The sequence below is a fragment of the Syngnathus acus genome, chromosome 4, assembly GCF_901709675.1.
Source record: "Syngnathus acus chromosome 4, fSynAcu1.2, whole genome shotgun sequence".
Taxonomy (NCBI): Eukaryota; Metazoa; Chordata; class Actinopteri; order Syngnathiformes; family Syngnathidae; genus Syngnathus; species Syngnathus acus.
In genome coordinates, this window is record NC_051090.1 from 2,211,850 (window position 1) to 2,235,706 (window position 23,857).

At 45.3% G+C, this 23,857-nt stretch overlaps 1 protein-coding gene across 3 annotated transcripts in view; it reads left to right on the top strand.

Moving 5' to 3' along the window:
* Window positions 1–23,857, top strand: part of sema6bb (sema domain, transmembrane domain (TM), and cytoplasmic domain, (semaphorin) 6Bb) — a 73,347-nt gene that overhangs the window by 8,608 nt on the left and 40,882 nt on the right. For 2 of the 3 annotated variants that reach the window (XM_037249087.1, XM_037249089.1), the window contains exon 2: window positions 12,261–12,396. The gene's annotated coding sequence lies outside the window, so the exon portion shown is untranslated. Of the gene's footprint in view, window positions 1–5,440; window positions 5,445–12,260; window positions 12,397–23,857 lie in introns of all 3 variants that reach the window. The other variant, XM_037249088.1, reaches the window with a different exon arrangement.

Sequence of the window (23,857 nt, forward strand, 5' to 3'; positions counted from 1 at the left end):
TCGCTTGGCATTGCTACAACCTCCTCCTCTTTTATTCTTTTTTTGCCCTCTCATTCCTTTTGGCTGTGCTGCACCACCAGGGGTTGAGAATCCAGCGCGCCGCGCTATCATCAGCACCATTAACGGCCACAACAAAGTGGCTTTGAAGCTCTCGGCGGGGTTTTGCCGCTAATAGGACATACTGTAATGGAGGGTACGCTCACAGCCCACTCTCACCTTGTTCCGCTTTCTATTCATAGGGGGAAGCAAAAGTCTACACACCCTTGGTTCAAAAATGAGACCTGGATAAGTCATTACATAATCCAGTTAGCCAAAATCGCTAGCTACCACCCGACACACTTTGCCGGACATTTTACGAGACCGATAGAAATGTGATTTTCGTCTGTTGAGCCTTTTTTTTTCTTTTTTTCTTCTTCCCTTTATTAGAATAACATTGCACGTTGCTGCCGTCACAGTCCTGGCAGCAGACCTTGACTGGACTCTTCTTTAACGCTTTTTCTCGGCCCTTATTTACATTTGTCACTCTGTCGTCTGCCAAATCCCTAAAAAGGCAAAGAGGCTGATTATGCCGTGCACATTCTTATGTCGCTTGTGTTTTATGGAGCGTCCGCTCAGCGTTTCCTATTGTCTTTTCCAGTTTGTTCCCCCGCCGCAGATAAGGAATAATTACCAGCGCGTCGGTTGACTCGAGTCCTCCTTGAGAGTTGCCACGCAGGCTGAAAACGAGGCATCGCGGCGCTATTTGTTCCCCGAGTCAAGTCTACATCGATATCTTTGTCTGGAGGTGGAGCGCTCGCATCTGATAATCTCCCTTTTCCACTCTTGAAATTAGTTTCTCGCTCTCCTGAGGCCAGCTAGCGCGGGCAAAATAACAAATAAGCGAAAAAGGTGACAAAATAAAACCAAGACCAACAAAAAGAGCAAATATACGGTTTTCTCCTCACTTTACGTTCCATGACCCCGGGATTAAAGAGATTGACTTTTTTTAGAAAATGTATTTAGAATGGAAATATTTGGCTAGCTAACGCCAAGCTAGCAATAAACGAAAGGGAGACGAATTAGCTTAGCGCAAGCTAGGCTGAGGCTAGTAGCAACGTATAACAAAAGCCGCAATAACGAACTGCGCAAATTTCTCACTTCATCTCGGGAGAGGCTGGAGCTAACTTGTAACTCCAGCCATTGCTTGCAAAAAAAATCACTCATATCTTGTAAAAGTCTCAAGTCGGCGCTCCGGCTACAGTAAATATTGATGTGCCAGAAAGGCAGTCGGTAGATCATTAAGGCGCCGTCTTCATCAGCACCTCACCTCAAGGACAGACCACCAGCCGCTAACGATCGATGTTTCCTCCCAGGAGCTGATATTAATTTAAACTTCAGGTTTAGTGATTTAGCGTTATTGTGAAAAGCTGAATTTTAGTCTACCCACACACACACACACACACACTTGCGAGAGTAATAGAAATAGCCCGTCTTTGTATACATAAACACAAAGGCGACCTCGCTGAAACCTATCTGCCGTCTTTTGTCAGCGACTTCTTTTTCATCTTCCCGAGACGGCCGACATCGCCCGCGTGATTATCAGGAGAGCAATATTGATTTTGTCAGAGTCGTTTCAGTGGCAAAATATTGCCGTCTGTGTTTGTGACAGGGCGTTTTGTTTCGCTTGCCAAGGCGGCTCTGCAGAAAAACGTACGAACTCATCTATTCAGAGGATATACAGCTCTTGAGGAAAACTAAAGAAAAATAAAACGTAGACTGGAGCTTTTCTTCTATTTGGACGATGTTTCAAATTATGGTGCAGGGCGTTTCATTAATTAATGTGTGTGATGGCGGCGGGGGCCGTGCCGGAGATCCAAGCGGCCAGATTTTGTGTTTACTGGAACGGTGGTGTGAAGAATTCCGAGTTCCCACTCTGGTTGAGTCACTCGGTGTTTCAGATCATCCCGACGGACGGACGGACGCGTGAAAAGTCTTTGATGTCTCATTCGCTGTCAGCTGTGCTGGTGTGTTTTCGTGCTGTGCTTTTGTTAACGGGGATATGTTATGTAATCGGGACTTTTTAATGGCTTGTACAGTAATAAAGTAAGAAAAAAAAAATCTGGCCTGGCACCTGTCCAAGCATATTTAAAGGGAGGCTAGTGCCCCTGTGCCCCCCACCCATCTAGCGCCGCCACTGATTTAATACCATGTGACCCATAATATTGAAACGCTGACAATTTCAGGGGCCATCACAGTTTCATCACAACACAAATCGCTTTTTGTTCTACAAAGATGTGGTTCTGAATGGCTGACAGTCAGTCAGTCATTGTGGTTTATTTTTAATCAGCTCTCTTTTCATACTCCTCCGCTCCATCACGAGATCGCCTCAATATAGAGTCGAGATCTCGTCTTTTTGATTCGCCGTCTTTATTTACACATGTTTAAGACGGAAAGATAATGCAGATACTTGAAGCCGTAACACGGTGGGAGGATTGAAAGGATCAGGATCGGTCGGCTTTGCTTAATCTGTTTCTAATTCATTTCCACAACGTTTTGGAAGCCGCTGGAAAGCAGACGCTTTGCAATCATGTCCAATTTGGAATTTATTTTCTCGGTAGTTATCAAATTAATGCTTTACAGCTTCAGGATAGAAAACAAAACAAAACTGTGTTGACAGTGAAGGCCTCGCTCTGAGTCGTCAGTATCTCGCGCCGCCGCGTTTGACCGTTTGCCAGGCTCGCTCGTCCGCCGACCCGAGTGAAAGCCGCAAGCTGTCAAAAGCACTCAGGCACTTTGTTTCAACTCAGCCCCGTCCGTCCACAAGGTGAACGCAGCCGCAGCATCTCGGGGTCAGCGCCAGTGAACAAACGCTAATGGTCTTCTCTTCGCTTCGACCGGAAGACCAGCCCGCTCGGATGTTTGCGTCAAACTATTCGGACACCTTTTGACAAGCAACAAAGCTCAGCGTTTGTCCGCGTGTGAGTTTTAACAGCTCGGATCGAGGTCCAGCTGACCAAAGGCCACACTCGGAGAATGTTCTCTTTTTCCCTTTCCTGGGGAAGGGGGGGGGGGGGGTCGCCTCCAAGATGATTTTTCTTTCCCGCAGTTGCACAAGAGCCTGAAGAGGAATGCAACTCTGTTCATTCCAGGAAAGAGGCGAGGGGAGGGGTGGGCGGTCGGTCGGGGGGGTTTAAATGACCCTCAGGCGAGAGTGCGATGTGGGCCAATGGAAAAAGAAGCTAGAGGTGATTGCCTCTTGTCACGAGCCAGCGGGATTGAACTTGGAGTGCCGCAAGGCGGAGTCGCCGCTAGATTGGCGCGGCCACACCTGAGACATTTTGGGGCTGACTCGAAAGTTTTACTTATGTGGAACAAACAATATAGAAGACTGCTTGAGTTTTAAAAACAATCGTTTTTTTTTTCTTTGAACTAGAAAGCAAAGATATGAATTTGCTTGTCATCGAAGGCTGCTTTATTGTTCCCGTGAAAATATTACGCGGAAGATCGGAGCGTGTTAAATCGTTTTTCCAGATAAACGGGATGGTTTGCATAGGAATTGGCTATTTGACCCGCTTGTTTATTTATTTTGCGTGAGAGTTTGAGGGAGGGGAGGGAGGGGGTTGTTGATGAGTGAAGCCAAATGATTCGCAGCCGAAGCGCGCTGACAGATTGTTGCAAAGCAGCGGTGGCAAATGACTCACATGTGCGACGGCGGACGGACGGCCTGGCGTGAACCCGGCCCGACCGCGTCCTCATTAGCTGCGCGTCAATCTAACCACTTCATTGTTTTCCAGCAGCGATCCGTCTCCGTCTTTTTGAATGTTGCCTTCATTACCGATGGCGTGGAACGGCTCATTAGTTGGCTTCCAGCAATCGAGGCAAAACGAATACAAGATGATACGATGGAAGATGTTGGAATTATTGTTCATTCTGTATTTAGCGCCTCTGAGGGTAAATGTTAGTTACTAATAGCTTACACGTGGAAGTACACAAACGATTGGCTGGTGACCAATTGATAGGCCGGATCTTGTCCACCCGGTTTTCTCGTCTTTTCGACCACACAGTGGCCTGAGACGATGATGCAACACTCGCAGTTTGTTTTGACTAACGCTGCTGACCTTGTGTGTTAAAAGCCAGGGTGCCCCAAACTGCCCCCCCCCCCCCACACACACACACACGCACACAAAGACTTGATGGCTTCACACACATTGTCAAGCCGGCACCACGCGTGGCTTTGTGCCCCGCACCCTGACATTTTAGCTTTGCCCTCCTCTTCGCCCTGTCCCTTCTCGTTATGAGGCGGCATCCATTGCTGTCACAATGGCTCTTTCAGCAGCAGCATGTGCAGCTCCAGCTTTTGTGTGTGTGTGTGTGCATCCATTCCATTCTATGGAATTATGTGCATTTCATCTTGAATGTCTAAATCAGTGGTTCTCAAACTGCGGGGCCCGAGCCAGATTGGGGTTGACTAACTACTGGTATATATTTTTTTGCGGTCAACTATAATGTGATAAAAGCTTCGTATTTTTCAAGTCGATTAATCGATAACATTATTTTCAAGGAGCAGGATGGAAGCATTTTGTCTCTTGTGATGCATATCACCTCCCCAAAAAAGTGATTGAAACCCAAATGAGGTGACTTTGAAAACGCAAGTCAAGTGAAAGTCCTGAATATTTCGACGAGACCCAAAAATAGAAATAAAACGGGTCTAAACAGACGCTTTGGACTTTTCAACATTGAGCGCATCAAAAGCGCTGCTCCTGGCCGTCCATCTTTAAAGTTTCCCTTCATTAGAGCGCGCGGGCTGTGTTGCGCCTGCTCTGCAAATTGGCCTCCAAAGAAAGTAAAAGGCGACTGTGTTGATGTGGGAAGCCGCTGTGTCAGTAATCATTGACTGATGCAGGCTTTTTGTTTCTTTCCTACAAAGGTAATTATCAAAAGCGAGAAATGATGACAAAGCAATGACATGGACATGTCATCCACCTTTGCTCGTCGAGAAGCTTTGTAGAAGCATGAATGCACGCCAAGATAAGTTTCAGGATCATAGTTCGCCGTACAATAGCGGGTAATTTCTGTCATATTTTTTGAAAGCAAAACGACCTCCTGTGCATAGAAAAAGTCGACTTTCACTTGACTTCAATGTCGTTTCATTTGAAGTACAATATCATCAATATGAGTCCCTTTCGGTGCAATGTAATTTGCCATAACAGTATAATTTAGCCCATCGGGCTCATTATTAGATTCCGAGGTAACCGTTTGGAACTCGACATTGGAAAGCCTCAAGCTGCAATGATGTGCTTTTTCCAAACATAAAAGAATCATGTTGTTGCCAAAAGGTTTCTGCTATCATTTCGTTTGACGACTTATTTTGGGACCTGTTTTTAAACTATTGTAAATTTTACAAGTAAAAATTAGGGCTATAAAATATTAAACCTTAAAAAGCCGGACCTGGCTTGGTGAGTGATGTAGGTGCTTGCTAACTACTGTTGCTAACTCATTAGCTAGCCATGGGAGGCTATATTGAATTAGCATTAGCTTACACAAACGTTATTTTGTGTTGACAATTTAGCATGTACTGTGATAGTCGCGGTCATTTTATTTCGACATGTTCCAACTGTCCTGCGTTTTAAATAAGGTGAGGTCGAAAATGTGTCAGTGTTGTTTTGACTTCCATAGAAGTTGCCTCGCGCCTTTTACAAAAAGCTCTGCTGTCAACAGTGCCAAGTTCTAATGGTCACTTCAGGTCTTTTCACATCTCGTCCGTCACACACTGGCTTTGAGTCACATTGGAAAGGGACCTTTGAAAAACAACCAGAAGATCTTTTGCCCCCCCCCAAGCAGGCACAAAACCCACACACATGCCACTCAAGTCTCAATCCAATTTACAGTGGGAATGGAAAGGCTCCAGACAGTTTAACATGGTGTGAGTGTTTTTAAATGAGCGGCCCTGTTTCTTTATTAAACACCTCGCAGGCGAGACAAAGACATAAACACGGTGTCACCGTTTCAAGATCCATTTAAGAGTCGGAGGAAGATCTGACGTCATTCTTGGCACGTCGACTCGTCTTTTCTGAAAGGATTCGATAGCCGCCCGGAAGAATTATTAGATGGGAAGCACTTATCAATTTGAAAAGGGCCAACAATGGATGATTTGTTGTCTCCCGCTGTAGTGCAGCGAATTGTTTTGCTGCAATTATGGCACGCAGTTATTGCAATTAGATCAAGCTCAAAAGCATCAGGACGTCCAGACGTAAGATTTGAAAATACGCGTATTGATTTTTGATGCCTCGGAATTAAAAGCCGTTCTCGGAGGCGGATGGCTCGGAAATCGTTTGCTGCTGACGAGTCGAGCTGCACTTGTTGATGTTGTAACGACATATTTAATTCATTTAATTAACAATTTTCCTTTAGTTTAATGACATGTAATGTCATATTTAATCGATAATTAATTTTAATAATTTCCCTTTAGCTTAATGAGATGTCATATTTAATTAATAATTAATTTAATTCATATTTGTCCTTTAGCTGAATGAGATGTTGTAGCGTCATATTTAATGAATAATTTTCCTTTTAGCTTAATGCTAACATATAATAAGAGAAGCAAATTTATGGGCCTCGTGTGGTTTTTGAGTCATATTCATCGTGTGCTATAAAGTAGGAAAAGTGAATTCATCCGGGGCAGGTCAGAATTTTGCTCAGTTGAATTCCGTTTGGTGGGCCGCGTCGTGTTTGGCCGGCGCTCAGCAGCAGAGGTGTCGGGATGTTTGCCAAAGCAACAGCACAGAGCTCGAAAAGTGCAAGCGCTCAAAAACGCAGATGTCTTCGTCTTGCTCTTCCTCCCGTCGGACTCCGTCCACGCTGTTTATCAAGTGATTTCCATCAAACGCCGCAAGTAACGCTGAGCCAGGACTTTTTGTTCGCTTTGGTCCACATTCCCAGCGTTTCTTTATTTCCTCGGTGAATAATGCATGAAACGTAAGTCAGGCATATGCAGGAGGTGCTTATAGCTTTCTTTTTATGACTCAGCAGGCGATGCTGGTCACATGACTTGACTGGAATCATGCCAGTGAGCGCATCTTAAAAAAAACACCAGTTTCAGATCAAAAAGCGGAGAAAAACGTCAAGCATCCACTCCACAAATCTCAGAGTCAAATACAAACAACTTGATTCATCCCATGAGGGATTTGTAGCTTCCCAGTGTGCATTCATGCTTGGTTAGCCCATGAATGGAACAAAAAAAAAAAAAATACAATAATGCCGGTTATTTTTCTTATGGGGGAACTTTAAAACGTCTGCCTAAAGGCAGAAGTGAGAATTCCTTCGAGAGGACATGATCTTGACTGATAATTCTTTTTTTTAGCTACTTGTTGCTGATTCACATTAAGATTCTTGGGTTTTGGTGTTCCGGTGTCTGTAGCTGTGATTAAATGCATTCAGTGTTGTCGGACCGCTTTGGACACCGGGCCAGATAAAGCAAGGCCGCTTATCTTCTCGGCTTAACATTTACCGCAACATTCAATCATCTCCGAGGAATTGCCTCTATTTGTCTGACAACCATCACGCCGTTAAATTTCCAGCACACCTCAATCTCACACTTTCCCGTCTACCACTTTATTTTATTTTAGGGGAGCACCCAGGCTGTCATCCAGTTGGCGAGGTGAAAAAAAATAAAAAATACCCACAGGGGTCACAGTTGATGTTTGCGCAATTTCGAAAGACCGGCTTCATTTTCTCGATGGCTGTCACGCGCTTTGATTGGAGGACGTTGATACTAGCTGTCGCACGCTAACAACTCACTTTACGTAAATAATCGCAGTGAGCGTCGGAAGGACGGTGACACTGTTAAATAATCACACTTCCCCCCCCCCCCCCCCCACAAAGGCTTCTCAAAGGCAGAGAGGTAAAATACCCGCTAATGCCTTTGCCCTGATATGATAAAGAGCTACGGTGATTGATTTCCACGCTGCCATGGCGGCGTTCCCTGAATGAATTAGATGCCGTCTCTCGCCTCCCCCCCTCCCCTCCCCACTCGGCTCTTTTGTGTTCGCAGAGCTCATTTGCCATACCTTAATGCTGCTGGCAATCGTCTGTGTTTCGCTGGCGGCGCTTGGCACTGGCAGATGTTGGGATTTTCGCAAAGTGTGCCTCTCGAGCAGGCTGTCAGCAAAGTCGGGTTTTTTTTGGGGGGGGGGTGAGAAACATCAGCATGTGATTTGACTTTCTCCGCTCGGGTATTCTCGAACACAGCTGAGCTCAGCGCTGGAGATTATGGCAGAGAATATCTTTGATTTTTTTTTTTTGTGCACCCTTTAATCCCTTTCAGGTTAAGAGGCAGAAAAGTTTATCTTTGAGCTTGTGCAGGGTCGCTCCAAGGTTGTCATCCAGAAGCTCCTGCGGCTGCTTGAGTGGAGACTTGTTAGTGTTTGGAGACCTTTAGTTGTTGACTTTTCAGGTTTGAACTTTGGCTGTCCAGTTGAAGATTCTGAATATTCAGTGTCTGAAGAAACTTTTCTTCCTATCAGAGTTAAGACCAGAAGTAGTCAAGTCTGGTTTAAATGAGCAAGTTCTTCAAGAAAGTTCTTGATGCAGACCCCCCACCCCCCCCCATTTTCTGCTCCATCTCTTCCTCCTTCCCACTCATCCAGTCTTGCAAACTTTAGAGGAGCGCTGCAGGCAGAACAAGCCGACAAGCTTTTGATCTCGGTGATGATGACTACCGACTCCTCGCTCGCCTCCCTCCGACAGCCGCAAAGCATCTTCCGCAGACATTCGAGTAATCACCGTCCAGCAAAGCAATCAGACACCTCGCACCTTTCCCCATCTTTTTTTCGATGGGCCATTTTGCTTGTCCGTCATGACGTGGCGCCTCCTTCCCTCACGTTTGGACTCTCCTCGAGACTCTCCAGCACGTTTCCAAGGATTATCACGCAACATTAGCGAAAGAGCAAAGCACCAGCTGTCCAACTGGTAACATGTGAGTGGAAAGTGCTCTCGAACAACGATCTCGGGTTACTCGACCCGCCCGACCTACCCAAATGTTCTACTCGTAACCGCACGCCGGCTTTTGTTTAACGGCCGCCGGCCGCACCTGCAAAACCAACTGCGGGCTTTGATACGTGGAAAGTGAGAATGGCTTGTTGCAGTGTCGGAATCTGTCACAATGTTTGAGTGTCACTTTAGATTTAAATGGAGTTTGGTTTACCGAGGTGAGACGGGGTCCAGGCCTTACCTTCTTTTCCAACTTCCTTCGGTTGTTTTCACCGAGACATCGTGGGAGTCGTGCTTAGACTCGGTAAAGCGTGCGTGAAAAGGTCGCTGTGTATTTTCTATTTCCTCCGCTGAATGCGGCTGGGGAGAAACAGAGCAAGCAGGTTCAATGCGAGCCGCTTTCAACTTCCTCTTGTTGTGATGAACAGAGTAGATGAGTGGTCTTCAAATTTTTCAAAAGTACCTCCTGAGAAAATGGATAACTGTACAAGTATTGCCGTTTTGCACAACAATAAAATAAAGAAATAAATATAATATATGTATATAAAAATATGAAAAAATATATATAGTATGTTCCCATAAATATTATAAAATATATTGCGTAGGAAGGGAATATTTTGAGATTCCGAATGATCAAAGTGCCAGTCACAAGAAGGATATTGACACTTGTCCTAATTTTTAAAAGCAATGTTTTGCATTTTGGGATGAGTTCAATCAAACCAAACATTGCTTATTTCCCCTCGCACTTTATTTGTAGAAGTTTCACGAAGTCGCCCAGAGGAGCCATAACACCGGAGAGTGTGACCTGCTTTACCCGTGCGAGAGCGAGAAGGTAGTTAATGTGACAGTCCCTAGCAAGCTCGGCCATCAGGATGAGGAGGCGAGGTGAGCGCCGAGACGCTAATGTGGGCCGCCGGCGAGCTAGCCAAGTCGTGTATCAAGCGAGGTGACGCGGAGGCTGCAAAGCGCTGCGGATAGGTCTTCATTAGTCAAGAGACAAATTCTCTCCAAACTTTTCCTTCCGACACGCACTCCCTCAATTTGAAGTTGCACGATACGGAAAGAGGTCAGAGAGAAATTCTCCGCATGTTGGGTCGGTCGAGGTCGTCTCCGGTTGACATTTCCCAACTGCGTCTTTTTGTATTTCCTCCCAAATGCCACCTTCCGATTGAGCTTTCTGTAGCGGCCGTTGTAATTGCGCTCGGCATCTGAGTGCCATTTTGTTTGTAATTACGATCAGAGTGCGACACGCATCCTTTGTTCTCGGCAGAATTCCATTCGCAGGGCAGTAAATCGAAATGTTGAAAAACAAACTGTGACCTCCTTGCCATTGTTTATATTAGTAGAACATCTTCCAAAACACCATTTTCTGTCAGAGTTATATGTGATTGAGAACCCCGAGGCAAAATTGGGATTTCATCTCAGTCACCTGATTTGAAAGTTGTGGTTACCAAGTGACACGATTTCCCCGATTCAAAATGTCTGGCAGCAAGGGTGAAACATGTGTTCCCGATTGGGAAAAGTTCTGTTTTGTTTAGTCTGCCGTCTCCCAAATACAGACGCTCTCGCTCTTTCCAGTCAACGATTGTGTCATTCAATTTGAAACGCAAACAATCACTGGCCGCAATATTGGGTGCACCTTTCCTAATCTAATTCGATCTAGTTCCCGATTCAGATCCAGCTGCGATTCATTGCGCTCACGTTACATAAACGATTCTCGACTTGATATTACACAGATGTGCGACCGCACCGATAAACGTTGTCACGTTAATACCTCTTTGAAATGGTCTCTTTCAAGTAAAGCAGAAGCTGGTATCACCGATACCGAATGTTCCGGAATTCCCTCGACACTGATTGAATCATCTCGCGATTCATCCAGATGACGCGTCTACAGAACAATAAACGGGTTAACGTTACCGAGCGGGTCTTTGATGCCGCCTCGGCTGCTCGGTGAAGTCACCTTGCGGCAATGTCGGCAATCTGAACCTCAGGAAAGTCACCTGAATCAAATTTCCAGTCTTTGTGCCACGGCGCTTCGGGTCAGGGTTCGAACATCTACTCGGGTGGGCCCGTCGGAAGCCTCGGGGCTTCCATTGTGCCACGTCGGTCCCGTCGCACAAAAGCGCTGACGTGACTGGACCGGGAGTAACGTGAGCCCGCTCAGGTATTGCGGTCTGGTGTCTTTCACCCAAGAACAAAGTAAGCCGGCCATAAACCGGCCGGTAACACGACACGCATGTCGATGATTCCCAGGCGTGCCGGGGTCACTCGCACCGCCGGGTCATCGCAGCTCGAACGGAAGAACAGAAACCCGATAGGCCGACTGCACTTTGACACCGTCGCAGACTCGGCCGCCAGAGTGTGAAAAAGCGTAACTGAGCGCACAGCGAGTCAGCCGGCGTTCGATATCGATTAGTATTTGATCCCTGTCGGTCACCGTTCTCCCGCAGGCTCCCCGTTGACCTTCACTCGCCGTCTGCTATCAAGCTTTGTCGCTCGGCACGAGCGAGACGGCTTAGCCTTCGCTGAGATGGCGTGGGGGCGGAGAAAGACAAACAAAGGCCGTATCAAGAAAGGATTTAGCTTTGGGCAAATGATGGAAGACAAATGGAGTGACTCAAAAGGTCCATTATGAGCGCGGGGCGGGGGAGGAGGGATGGATGTCAAAGACGAAGAAGCTGTGAATACATTTCGGGAAGCCTCGTTGAATGGGGCGAGTGGGCTTAAGCAACTTATTGCTCCTGGCCGCGTTCCAAAGCCGCCGTCCTCGTCCACTTTGTGCGTAATCGGACGCACTTTGATAACAGTCGTGATCGCAACGGTGCCAAGTGCGCATTAGCCGCTAATGTTGTTACCGGGCAGACTTGCCAAAAAACTGCGAGGAACCACATGCAATATTCCCCCGGCTACATAATCATAATTTAGCCGGACTTTTTCTGTCTTCTCGGGGGTATTTTTAGCAATTGTCGAAAATTAGAACCTGCTGAAACCGAGTTAGGAGGTTAAGAATAAAGTGACTTTTAGTTTTTGTTATAAAGGTTTGAAAAAGTATCAATAAAACTGTTGTCTTGGTTTTACGTGGAAAAATAGGGCAAAAGGTGTGACTTTGGTATAGTCTGGTACGCATTATTTGCTTTTACATTGATTCCTATGGGAAACTTTGCTTTGACTTACAAACGGTTCTACTTACAAACCCAATCGCAAAACCAATTACTGGAATTATTATATGTACTCCTGCCCATTTTTTCATCACAGTACCATAATTGCTGACTTTTTTTCCATTTTTTTCCTAGTGACGGGTACCTGAAGATGGAACGTTCATGACCACCCCGGTGTCTGGACCCACCACGTTTGAGGGGTGAAAACTTTGACCTCAAGCATCCTGCTGTCTTTTCCGTGGAAGTGGTCTCCCCCCCCCTCCATTGCCCGGTATGTATTCTTTACCACTTCCTTCCGCTCCGCCTCGAACTGTTAAGTCATGTTTTATAGTCGCATTTGCTGGCCGGCCCAGCTGCCGTAATAGAATTGCCTCTTCCGACACGGGCGACTGTTTCCACGGTAACGGAGGCAGGAAGGCGATGGCCAGAATGTTGTTATCCACTTCCTGATACACGCCGCGGCCCTTAGACAGTGATGGACTGCCGTGTTTCTGTTTTGCGCTTGCTGCTGTATCGACATAAAGTAGCCCGGCTCACATTTGTAAGGCGAACGGGCAGCTTTGCAGCCAGCGTTTGCCTAATCACTTTATCTTCTTTTTTTATTACCCTGCTGCCACTGCCTGCAGTGTTAGACGCTTCGTCAGAGGCTGACAATCATAAGATTGTCCTAGAATTCTCGCGTCGCTCCTGGGAATTTATTTTTTTGGCTCCAGATTTGCAATATTCTGAGAAAATATTATTTTTCCCACATCTTTTTTTTTTTAGCTCAGAATTGCAAAGCAAAGCCGTGACTGCTCTGCCATAATCGTCTCACGTACTTTTGGAATAGGATCAACCAAAGCATCCCGGTGTCACACTTTAAGGTGCTTTTCGCTGACTTTGTGACTGGGAAAAGAGCTCATGTATTCAGATTATTTCCCAAGTAACTGGCAAAAAGCATATATTTTAACAGCATCCCTGAGCACTCCGTGATTAAAAAGACATTAAGAATTTCTACAGTATAAAATTGGTCATTTTGGCTAGGTTACTTTCATTTAGACGTCTACAGTATATAGTATGCTAACATACTATATGCTAATCTTAACTACTAGTATGATGTTGTACGCTATGCTATACCATCCTACTGCAGTATACTATACTATACATCAAGAAATAGCCTTGTTATTTTCAAATTCTTGCATAATTGGTAGGCGTCAATCTGATACGAATGCTAACGTTTGCTAGCCATCACGCTGCCTAGCATTAGCATCAGGGAAGCAGTGAAAAGAAACTTGTCCAAACAAGAAAGGTGAGAATGTGCAAGCCAAGGCCAAAAAACAAAACACACACAGCGTTATGCTAATTATTAGAGCAATTACGTTTGTTACTCCGATGAACTCCTTTCATCTTTCTATGCTTTGAAAATCTTATCTCCAGATCGTTCTCAACTATATTAAAATACAACCACACCGCATGTTAGATATTTTTGGTTGGGAGTTTCCTTTAATTACAATGCGAAGACAAAAAAGACACCCTCAAATGTGATTTTTTCTTGTTTGGCATCATGTTGAGCAGCCGTCCATCCTGAGCATGCTACTTTTGAGTTTTGCTCTGTTTTTGTCTGTTTTGTGTTCCATCACTTTGCCTTTCCCGGCCGCCCAAAGATAAACTGACACTCTCTGCATTGCAACTCTAATCAGAGAGGACATTTCACGGCCGCCTCTTGGGTGCCAATAGATTCCTGTTTGTTATTCATGTCCTGCGTAGTGTCGCCGTGTTCCTATAAAAGGGGCTGAGATGAGACTCTGGAGGCGGGCCCGCTCGCTGTACATAGTTTGGCGCACATTAGGAGGCGTCGGGTCGATGCTGCTGCCGGTGGGTGCTTGCGCCGAACGGGGCGAGTTATATTTAGTCTGACCTGAGTGGTCGTCCCAGGGAGGGGAGGGGGGGAGGCAAGGGAGACAGGTGTTGGGGTGGGGGGGGTTCATTATAGAAGAACACAAAAGCTTCACAGTCATGGGCCCATAATGACAGCTACCTGTGCGTCTAAATTTAGCTCCCATTTGAGCCGGGCTTCGGGCGCGATACACCTTTTGTGTGCCACATCATCAATCATTCTGAAAGTTCAACCCCCCAAAAAAAAAAAAAAAAACGTTATTGTGTTTGACCCCTTACCTATTTTTCTAAAATGTAGGATAATTCCCACTTGGACTTTCTGCGGTCCAGCCTCAAAGGGAATTTGCTTGATCTCTTCTTTCTTTTCAATTTTATTTTTTAATGAGCTGGTCGAAGCCTTCTGCATGTTTTAACTCGTAACGATGAAACCAAATTGATGATTACGACCATGTCGAGTTGAAAGCAGACTAAATTTCCTTGATCCTCCTTTCTTTTAGATATTATTTTTTTATTATTTATGGGATTTCGGCCTGTTCCGAAGTCATCGTTGCCACGGTTGTTGTTTTTTGCTTATTTGATGAAATTGATTTACTTAAATTTAATCATAATCTTTCAAATACATTTTTAATGGGATGGCTGATTTAATAGAAATATTTTTATTAATCAGAACTCCTTATGATGATTTTGAAAAAAAAATCTTACTTCAATTTCACCTGATTTTAAGTGATTTTTTTTTTTAACAAAAACAAGGAATAATTTGTTTATTTAAAAATATTTAATTAAATGTTTTGCTTTTATAGGTTCGGCTTACATGATCCAATAAACTTTGACAATGAGCCAAATGCTGCTTCACCAAGTCTAGTACGTAAAAGACGAGGCCTTTTCAACAGACCCAAGAATGTGTCTGTTTTTGTCTGGCATGCAAAAGTGTCATGAGGGCGAGCTCGCTTGTGTGAAAGTGAGCAATTTGTCGCAAAAAAAAGCAAGCGGTGGGTGGAGAACGAACTGAAGCTGTTTCCAGGACAACCATGCTCCGTTTGAGGGCCACGCATCGCCTTAGCGCTAACTCGGACCTTGTGGCTAATCACCGAAGCCTTTCTGACCGAACCCTCGGAACATCTGCTCGTCGGTTAGATGGGAAATTTCTACCCATCCGACACGTGCCTAGCATTGTGTTAGACGAATAAAAGATATTGGCGACGGCAATCAGCGAGCTTGCTCATCCCAGTGGAAAAGCGACTGGAGTGTTCATCGGAAATTTGTCATGTAATTCAAGACGGAAGAACAGATATTCCCTGATAAGTGATAGCATACCATTGTAATAACGTCCGCTCCCGTTGTGAACTCCCTGTTGAGCAGAAGCAGACGGTAAACTTGAACTTTGTCTATTTTCATTCCACTCAGAGGGGAACCGGAGTGGGAGGGGGCGAGCAACATTAGTTTTACTGCAATAAATTATCCAAAGTGTCTTTTTGCCGAGTTACTTTCTGCGTTTCTCAGATTGTATTATTTTGGATGCCAAAGGATTCAGTTGAGGATGCAGAATGTCATCTGAGATAGCAATTTTTTTTATTTATTTTTTTATCCGCCTCCTGCCTGCTTGCCGCCGATTGCAACAGACGAATAATTCCGAAGCGTTTGATGTCGTCTCTCCGAAAGCTCTCGCCGTGGCGCGTGTGAGAGGAATTTCTACGTTTTTTTTTATGATGAAAGCGCTTCACGAGTCGCTCGCTGTCGACTGTTGCGAAGCGAAGCTTCGTAATCGGAGTTGACCTTTAGCTGAACCGTAACTTGCTAGTCGGACCTTTCACCTTCGGCTCTAAAGGTCTGTCCTTGATCTTACGGGGAAATGCATCATTAGAGTGGCATTTGAGAGTAAGAGGCTTGCTGTATCTTTTTTATTTTTTATGTTTCTATTGAAGTTCAGAAAGGCAAGATCAGTACGACTTGGGGAGTCTTAGTCAAGACGCTTCGCAGTCTGGATATGGAGATCACATTGTTTTGTTTATTTAGTTCAATTTTGATGGCCAGAGTTGTTTGTCTATCTATATGTGTTGCTTCACCATTTGTGATCATTGTTTCAAGGTTGATGCGATTCATTAGCCTGTTTATGCCGTTTGTGTGTTAGCATTAAGCTAACCTCATTGGTTGTTTTCAAATCAAGAATGGAAACTGGTCATCGTGATAGTTTCTGAGAAAATCTAAAAAGATATTCTCCCTAGTTAGTCGTGTTTGCCTTTCAAAGGTGCACTTTTGTATGTTGGGGGACATTCACATAAGATTGCCTTATATTACTTGCACATTAAAAGGAAAAAGGGAGAATATAACTGTCTCCAAGGTGACTTTTGAATTCGATTACCATGAATGCTGAAAGGTAGCGAGGGCTGTTGTTGCTCAACATAATGACTTTGATAATGCTTCTCCGCAGAATTGTGTGACCAATTCACAACAATAACCAAATGCTACTACCACTTTGGATTATTGTAGCGTGTCAAGGAATCCCAGCTGAGATTTTTTTTTATTCCACACTTATTTTGGATCATGTTGAAATTTTCTCTGTCTGAGATGTCCAATCCAACAAAATTCATTTTTGGGGACATAATGTCATTTATGCTACTTGTTGCTAGGCAGAATTCCCCCTGCATCATCAAATTGCCCTTAGGCGCAATTAAAAAAAAAAAAAAAAAGAATCTCCTCCTCTTCCATCACCTTCTCCTCCCCCTTCTTCAAAAGAATCAGTGTTCCTTTTCTGCGGTTCAAGAGCTTTAACGGTTGTTCATTTACACATAATCAATGCTGCTGTTGCTTGGCAGAATTCAAACAAGCAGTTGGTGTGTTTCACCGGCACTGTATTTAAGACTTTTTCTTGGAGCTCTGTGTGAGTAAACATGATGCTACATTTTTGGTCATCTGCATGTGAAAAAAAAAAAAGAGAATTCCATACAATTAGATTTTGGAATCGTTTTGAAAGGCTGAAGGATGCCAAAGTGAAGTTTGTTTATGTGAAGTCAAAGTTCACTCTTACAATAACCTTCAATGAGATAACCAAATGCATCTGTTGATGCAGGACACGCATAAGAGACCAATTAGGGAGCTGCAGTTGGACTTGATACAATTGAATTATTTGTTTGTATTTTCATTATTGATTGACACGCTTCATCTTTACAGGCAGTTAACATTTGAAGCCTTCCAATTTGGTCTTGTGAAAACAAAAACCTGCTCCCGGTCGCACATTTTCCTACTTTAAACCGCAATGTCCATGGAAATGAAGCAAAAAATGTCACATTTTTCAATCTCAATGCAAATTTCAATCATTGCGTAACTGAAGCATGCAAGCAGGCCTTTGGAGACATCTGCTGCTTCCATTTGGACTTAAAGCCCCAGCCCACATCTCTCGCTCCATTGAAGAAACCCCAACAGGATATGAAACACTTCAAGACCATTTGCGCAGTTTACGGTGGAGATTTTATGCCGTGCCGTTCTAAACAAATAACGTGAGGCGCCAATGTATTATTCCGTCTCAAGTGGGTCCCATTTCCTCCGCGTTCCCACAACCCGCCGGGGATGAAAAGCAGCTGAGGGCCATGCGATGAAGATGCTGAAATCCTAACCGACCACAGGTGACGTGTCGCGATCTGCCCTTCCCTCCTCCAAATTTTTCTATTTCCTCCCCCTCCCTCTCTTCCCTCTATATAGGGCGAGCACGACGTGAGGGCCCCGCGTTCGGATAATTAGCCGTTCTTTATTAATTATGAATAAGAGCCGGTGGTTCTGCGGGAGCCGGGGAGAGTAGTGACTCATAAATTAAACAACAGACTTTCCTGGCCTTTTGATTAAAGATAAAGAGGAAACAGTATGATCAATAGAGACCCGTTAAGAGACTGCGGAGGGATAAAACGCAAGAAGAGGAGGTAGAAAATTGGCAGAAGGGCGGACATAAAGACTTCGCCGCCGTGGCCGCATGCTCGCCGACGTGGGAGGTATGAAAGACACGCATGCGTGCGTTGGAGTGCGAACTTTTTTTTTTTAAAGTGTCATCACGGACAAGGTGGGAAAGCCTCGCCATCAGTCGGCATCCATCAGCGCCTCGCCCACGACTCCGACGCCGCCGCGTCTTCTTTTTATACAGAAAAAATTGGTCATGCTAAACAAAAGCATCATGTTAGCGAAAACTGCGCTACGAACAACAACAACGTGTGTTTAGCTAGTTGGATCGGGCCCTCGTATGGAGCACGGCAACTGTCTGGCCACATATGGACTCGACGTTTGGCCTCCCACGCGTCGCGTCGCCCTCTCTCCGTTGTGGCCTTGAAGTTGGAGCCAAGTGTGCGCTAAAAAGGCCTCTGATGGCCTGCCCGAGCCGCCGCTTCTGTTAATTGACAACATGTCCGATTACAGTCCTTGACTGCTGTCCAGTAAGTGACACTATCAAAGTGGACCAACTCGCAGTCGATCAGATTAAAAACCCCGCGGCCCGTCTTTCCGTTTCAGGTGAAGGGAAATGAGCCTTGGCTGTATTTCCAGCTCATTACGATAATTGAAATGATAATTTAATTTGTCGAGGTTGTCGCTCTACTATCAGTTCATCCGGCCTATACTTATCACCCATGTTAACGTAATATTCACATCAATAAATGAATTTATATTTATTGAACCTATATAAGGACGTATTAAGTATACAGACAACATAAATCACACAAGACATACTGTAGACTGGCCGCGAATCAGTTGGCGGCTAGCGACAGACGCTAACGTAGCATTCTACTGAATCAATCAAACCTCAAACAATGTAAGAGGATTCAAGACACCAGTCAATCAAGATCCAAATTGAAATATTTTATCCTTTATTTTTTTCCTGTAGTGACACATATGGCAACTAACCAGTTGGCGCCTAGCGGGAGACGCTAATGTAAAAGTCGATATGTCACTCGGTGTTCCTTGTTAAATAACACAAAAAGATGAACTCAAATCCACAACAATAGTTAGATAAGAGCCAAGTTAAAATCTCTCGTCGCTTTTCAACACAACATCTGCCAGCTATCCAGTTGACGGCTAGCGCTAGATGCTAACGTAGCAGCCTACATTCTCATTTCATGCTCCTTCGGATTAGAAAGAATTTAGGTTGCTTCGCGGCTTCAGGAGCATTAACTGCGCTGATGCATTTTGCCGCAGGTCTTAACGGCCTCTGCCACTTAGTCCTTTTATTTAAACGCCAAGGCGCTACATTTACATGCGCAAATTAATCGAGTTGCAATGCAGTACTTGAACTCGGCGATGATGCTGAAACAGAAGGAGAAAGTCTGTCTGGAGATCTAAAGTGGTAATGCCAATTGCCCAAGTAGATGTGCGCGTCTTTAAAGTGACAGACTCATTTCTACATTTCCTGTGGCATAAATCGATGCCTTGTTGCCATAGCGCCTGCTGATAATGAAGGAGGCGGGGCGGAACGCGCGTGTCCACAGTCAGGAAACGAGTAAGGCCAACGTGAAGGTGATGTTGAGGTTAATGAGCAAACATAACGCTTAATGTTCAGCCATTTAAACCTGAATTGATGCCCGCTTCCTCTTGCCCCCCCCCCCCCCCCTTTCGTTTTTTTATTTCTGGGCTTTTCCAGAAGCACTTATTCTGATTAGCAGCTACTCCAAAGCACACTCGGGGGCCGTGACGGGAGAATACGTACGATGCTTTCAGACTGATAAAAACTCTCGGTGGTTGAATCCAATTTGCTTGTGTGTTTATATGTTGAGCGGATGTGATAAAAAAAAAAAATTTAAAAAAAGAGCGTTGGCGAGTTCAACTGGCATCTGGTTGTTTTTATCTTGTGGTGATCCAGCAAGAGGAGCTCACTTTGACGCTATCGTACGATTTATCTGCAGCCATTTTGACCCAACTTGTTTTCGTCTTCCCGTTATCTGGCCGTGTCATCTTGTTCCATCTGTAAAATTCATGAACGCGACCTCCTACTCCCCAGACTTGCCCCTCCCAGCGGCCATCTTTTCCCACAGTGTTGTGCATGTCTCTTTTAAGACTGCCAAATGAATCCTAATGATGTTTTTCACGGCCATGAAGAGGGGGCTTTCCAGATTTGACAGATTGTCCTTCGGTTTTGCTCATATTGGCTGCAGATGGAGAATGTTTGGCCAAGTGAAGTGAATAAACAGAGCTACTGAATGTCTACAGTGCTGCTCCATCACTGGGGTTGTGTCTCCGAGTTTATAATTTCAGTTTGGAAGTCCAAGGACAGATCCATCCAGTACGTCTAGATTTATTTTTATTTTTGCCTCAAGTATCGGTGATTGGTATCGGCAGTCTCACTACCCGACCTTTCATCTTTTGAGGCTGTACTTTTTAATTGGCAGTCTAACTTGCCGCGTTTCCATTTTCACGTTGCTTCTGTTTGTTTCTATGCAAGAGGAAGTCGTGTTCTTTTGTACGGTTGCAGAACATTGAGGCGAAACGGTCAAGGTCGAGATGGCGGCGTTGAAAAGCCGAGCTGGAGTTGCGCGAGCGGCTCCTCGTGAGTGTGCGGCGTGACTTCATCATTGCCAGCTGTAAAAGAATCTTTAAATAAATCTGATTCATTCGATTCCCCTGGCATCGATCTGTTTTTGCCAAGCGCTAGGCGCTAAATTAGCCGCTTGGAGTTAGCCTTGAAGAATCGCAATCAACTCTGTTTGACTTCCAAATGAAACCATGACCAGAATATTTTTGAATGACTGTTGATCCAAGGCGAGCAAAATATTGCGGGAGGAAGAAAAAAAAAAAAAGAGAAAAAATACCAATTTCTCTATTGATTGTTGCCAATGAGCGTCAGCCTGAGGCCACTTTGTGGAGGCTGTCCAGTTTTTTCCCCCTGTTAATGGACATTAGACAACAATAGCGTTAAGATTTCCAAATTTTTTCCAGGGGTGTTTTATTAGACTGCTGGAAAAAACCATTCTGAAGAAACTAACCAATGTTTCCACAGTGGCTTCATGGTTTGGGTCATCTTGAAAGCAGCGTTTGTTAGCTGGCGCAGCATGTGGTTACATCTTGCTACTCCCCGAGAAAACGCTCCGTTATTATTCTCAGGGTCAAATATGGTAGTGGGAGGCAAAGCGACTCACTTAACAAAGAGCAACAGTTTGACAGATCGGGACAATTCTTGAAAAAAAGGTGGCTTCAAGGTGTTTATTGCTACTAGTTGTTGAGGATTTCTGTCAAACTAAACATGAAATCAATCAAATCTTTTGTATTTAAAACGACAGTATGTTTTGCTAGCTTAATGCTAACACTGAATGGAAAAACGCCATAGAGGAGCTAACGATTAGCATGACTGTGCTATAATGCTTAAAGCAGGGCTTCTGCCTCTTTTTCTTTTTTTTTCTTCTCGCAAGGACCACAATGATCCCTCAACAACCCTCAAGCGTCATTCTCTGACATTCTTTCCCGTCTGCTTTTTTATTGAATCAACACGCCAACCGGAGCGGGGTCCAGCGGTGGCTTTTTTATCGATTCCGTCGTCTCCATCAGACATACTAAGTGACCGCAGAGGGTTTCACCCCGAGTGTGTTTCATGCAAATCAGCCAAGATGTATGTTCCCGGGTGACTGAGCCCCGGCGACGGCGTTGATATGTTAGCCGCCAAGTGTGTCATGTCAAAGCGTTTAATTGTACGTGCGACACGACAGCCCGTCAGGCTTAAAGAGAAAGAAAAGAGTCGCTCATGCGTGACGCGCCGTCTTTGACTCCCCGCCAGGGTCATTCGGGTCGAGGCGAGCGACGTCTCTTTTTAATTTGTGCGTCGGCCTCACGCCATTGTGGAATCAGCCAAAGGCCGCTTTTGTGGCAGTGCGGAGCTTTTGAAGGTGCCCACTTTTCATTCACTGATTTTTAAACTGCGAGTCGGTCAGGGATGGCGATGATGAGCCGAATCGGGTTTTACACTTATATGAGACGACCGGTTGTATTTTTTGCTATTTTCAATACGGCTAGTTCTTTCCGTACTCTCTCACCAGGCGTGAAAATCACCTTCCGGGAGTCGTCTCTGTGAAAGCACAAGCGATGTAGATCTCTCTCAACTTCCTTCTTTTGCCCTTCAGCTTTCAAAGCGCCGACTTAGACTCACGACGGCGCAGCCTCCCCCTTGTGCAAAACCCGAATCCACTTTAACAAACAGTTCCTAAAGCCTTGAAGCGGCGGGAGTGTAAAATGTCAAACTTGCGAGCCACTTTGGAAGTCGACCTTAGCTTTTTTAAATCTGGTCAAATGCATTTAGGGGGCCTACTTCATTTGTTGATAGGTGGAGGCAGTCGTTTTTCTCCGAGCTTCACATGGATAGAGACATCTTGGATGGGGCTGACTTGGCAGCCTCGCTCTCCGATTAACATGCTCCTCAGACACGGTGAAAGGGGGATCGAACTCGCGCACAGCCGGAGCCCGGCGAGTCCTGCCTGCAATGTTCTTCCACTCTGTGTGTTTGTTTCTCTTTTGGTTTGATGGCTTGATCCCAGCACGCACACGCACGCACGCGTCTCTTTGTTCGCAAATCGTGTGATCGACACCGCAGCGGCGCGCGTCTCCTTTCCATACGAGGTGTGACATTCAAAAGAGATCAAGCCGAAAATAAAGCCGGCCCGGAGAAAAGGAAACAGGTGGGATAGTTGCCAACCAATTGGAAGACGAGACGGTCGCGGGAACGAGTGATTGAGGGCGCTAAGGTGAAGGGACTTTTCAAGAGATTCACGGATGACTCATGCAAATCTCCATCTCTGGCGCTTGCCTTCACTTATCCTCTCGGGTGCGTTTGAAAATTATATGGCAATGTTGTTTATGATGGGGTGTAGCTCTTGGCGCCGTTTTCTTCCTGGGAGATTGCTCAACACAGCTGCGGGACACATCATTGTGTGAATGCTGCGTTCACGTTGCACCGTTGAAAAAAAATATAGCTCAATTTTGTCCTTTAGATGTGAGACGTGGTAGCGGAAAATCGGATTTCCTCAGGCGTATTCCCGATGTGTGACAGGAATTGTGTTCCTGCGGCTGATATTCCTCGTATTGAAATTGCATGGAAATTCCATCCATCCATCCATCCATCCATCCATCCATCCATCCATCCATCCATCCATCCATCCATCCAGCTTGATGGCAGGCTGGCTGACTCCAAAACAAAGCACATTCCAGTCGTCCACCCAAGATGTAACAAAGGCCCGCGTCTGTTTCTCGGATGACTGTTGCATCATCAAACTTTCTGTTTTATTTATAACCATGTCGGAGTTGATCTCTGCGTGTGTTTTTTTTTTTTCAGCCATTGGCTCCACTAAGCCGCTCTCTCCAATGGTGATGGATGGAGTTGCTTTTAGCCTCCGTCAGTCTGGGAGTGTTTTCTTTTCATGCTTAATGCAGTGGCATTGGAGTCCTCCTCCAAAGCTGGTTTGAAGAGTGATTAATGGCATTGGCCCCTGAACCCTGCCCCGCTAATGACGCTCGTAAACCGGGAGAGAAGGTCAAATGTCAGGCCCGTCGTCTCCGCCGCCGTCGTCGTGTCACGGAATGCTTCGTAGCCGTCTCACGCTTTGCGGTCGGCGCTCTTGAGGAGGCGTCGGAGATGAATGAATCATCATATGAAAGTCATGGTAGGCAAATATAAAAGGAATTGGAGGAAAGCCTGAGCTCAGCTCTTCTGCTTCGCTCCCCTGAAACGTGGCCCGTTAATTAAGGCGGAAACCCGGACAGAATGTCTTTGTTCTACACGATGACTGCAGATGCTTTGTTGCCCGCCGTCATTTGGAGTCCTGTGAAGGTTAATGACGGTGACACCACTCCAGCGGATAAAGCTCCCAGAAATTCATCCATCGACACGATGCTGTTACGATTAT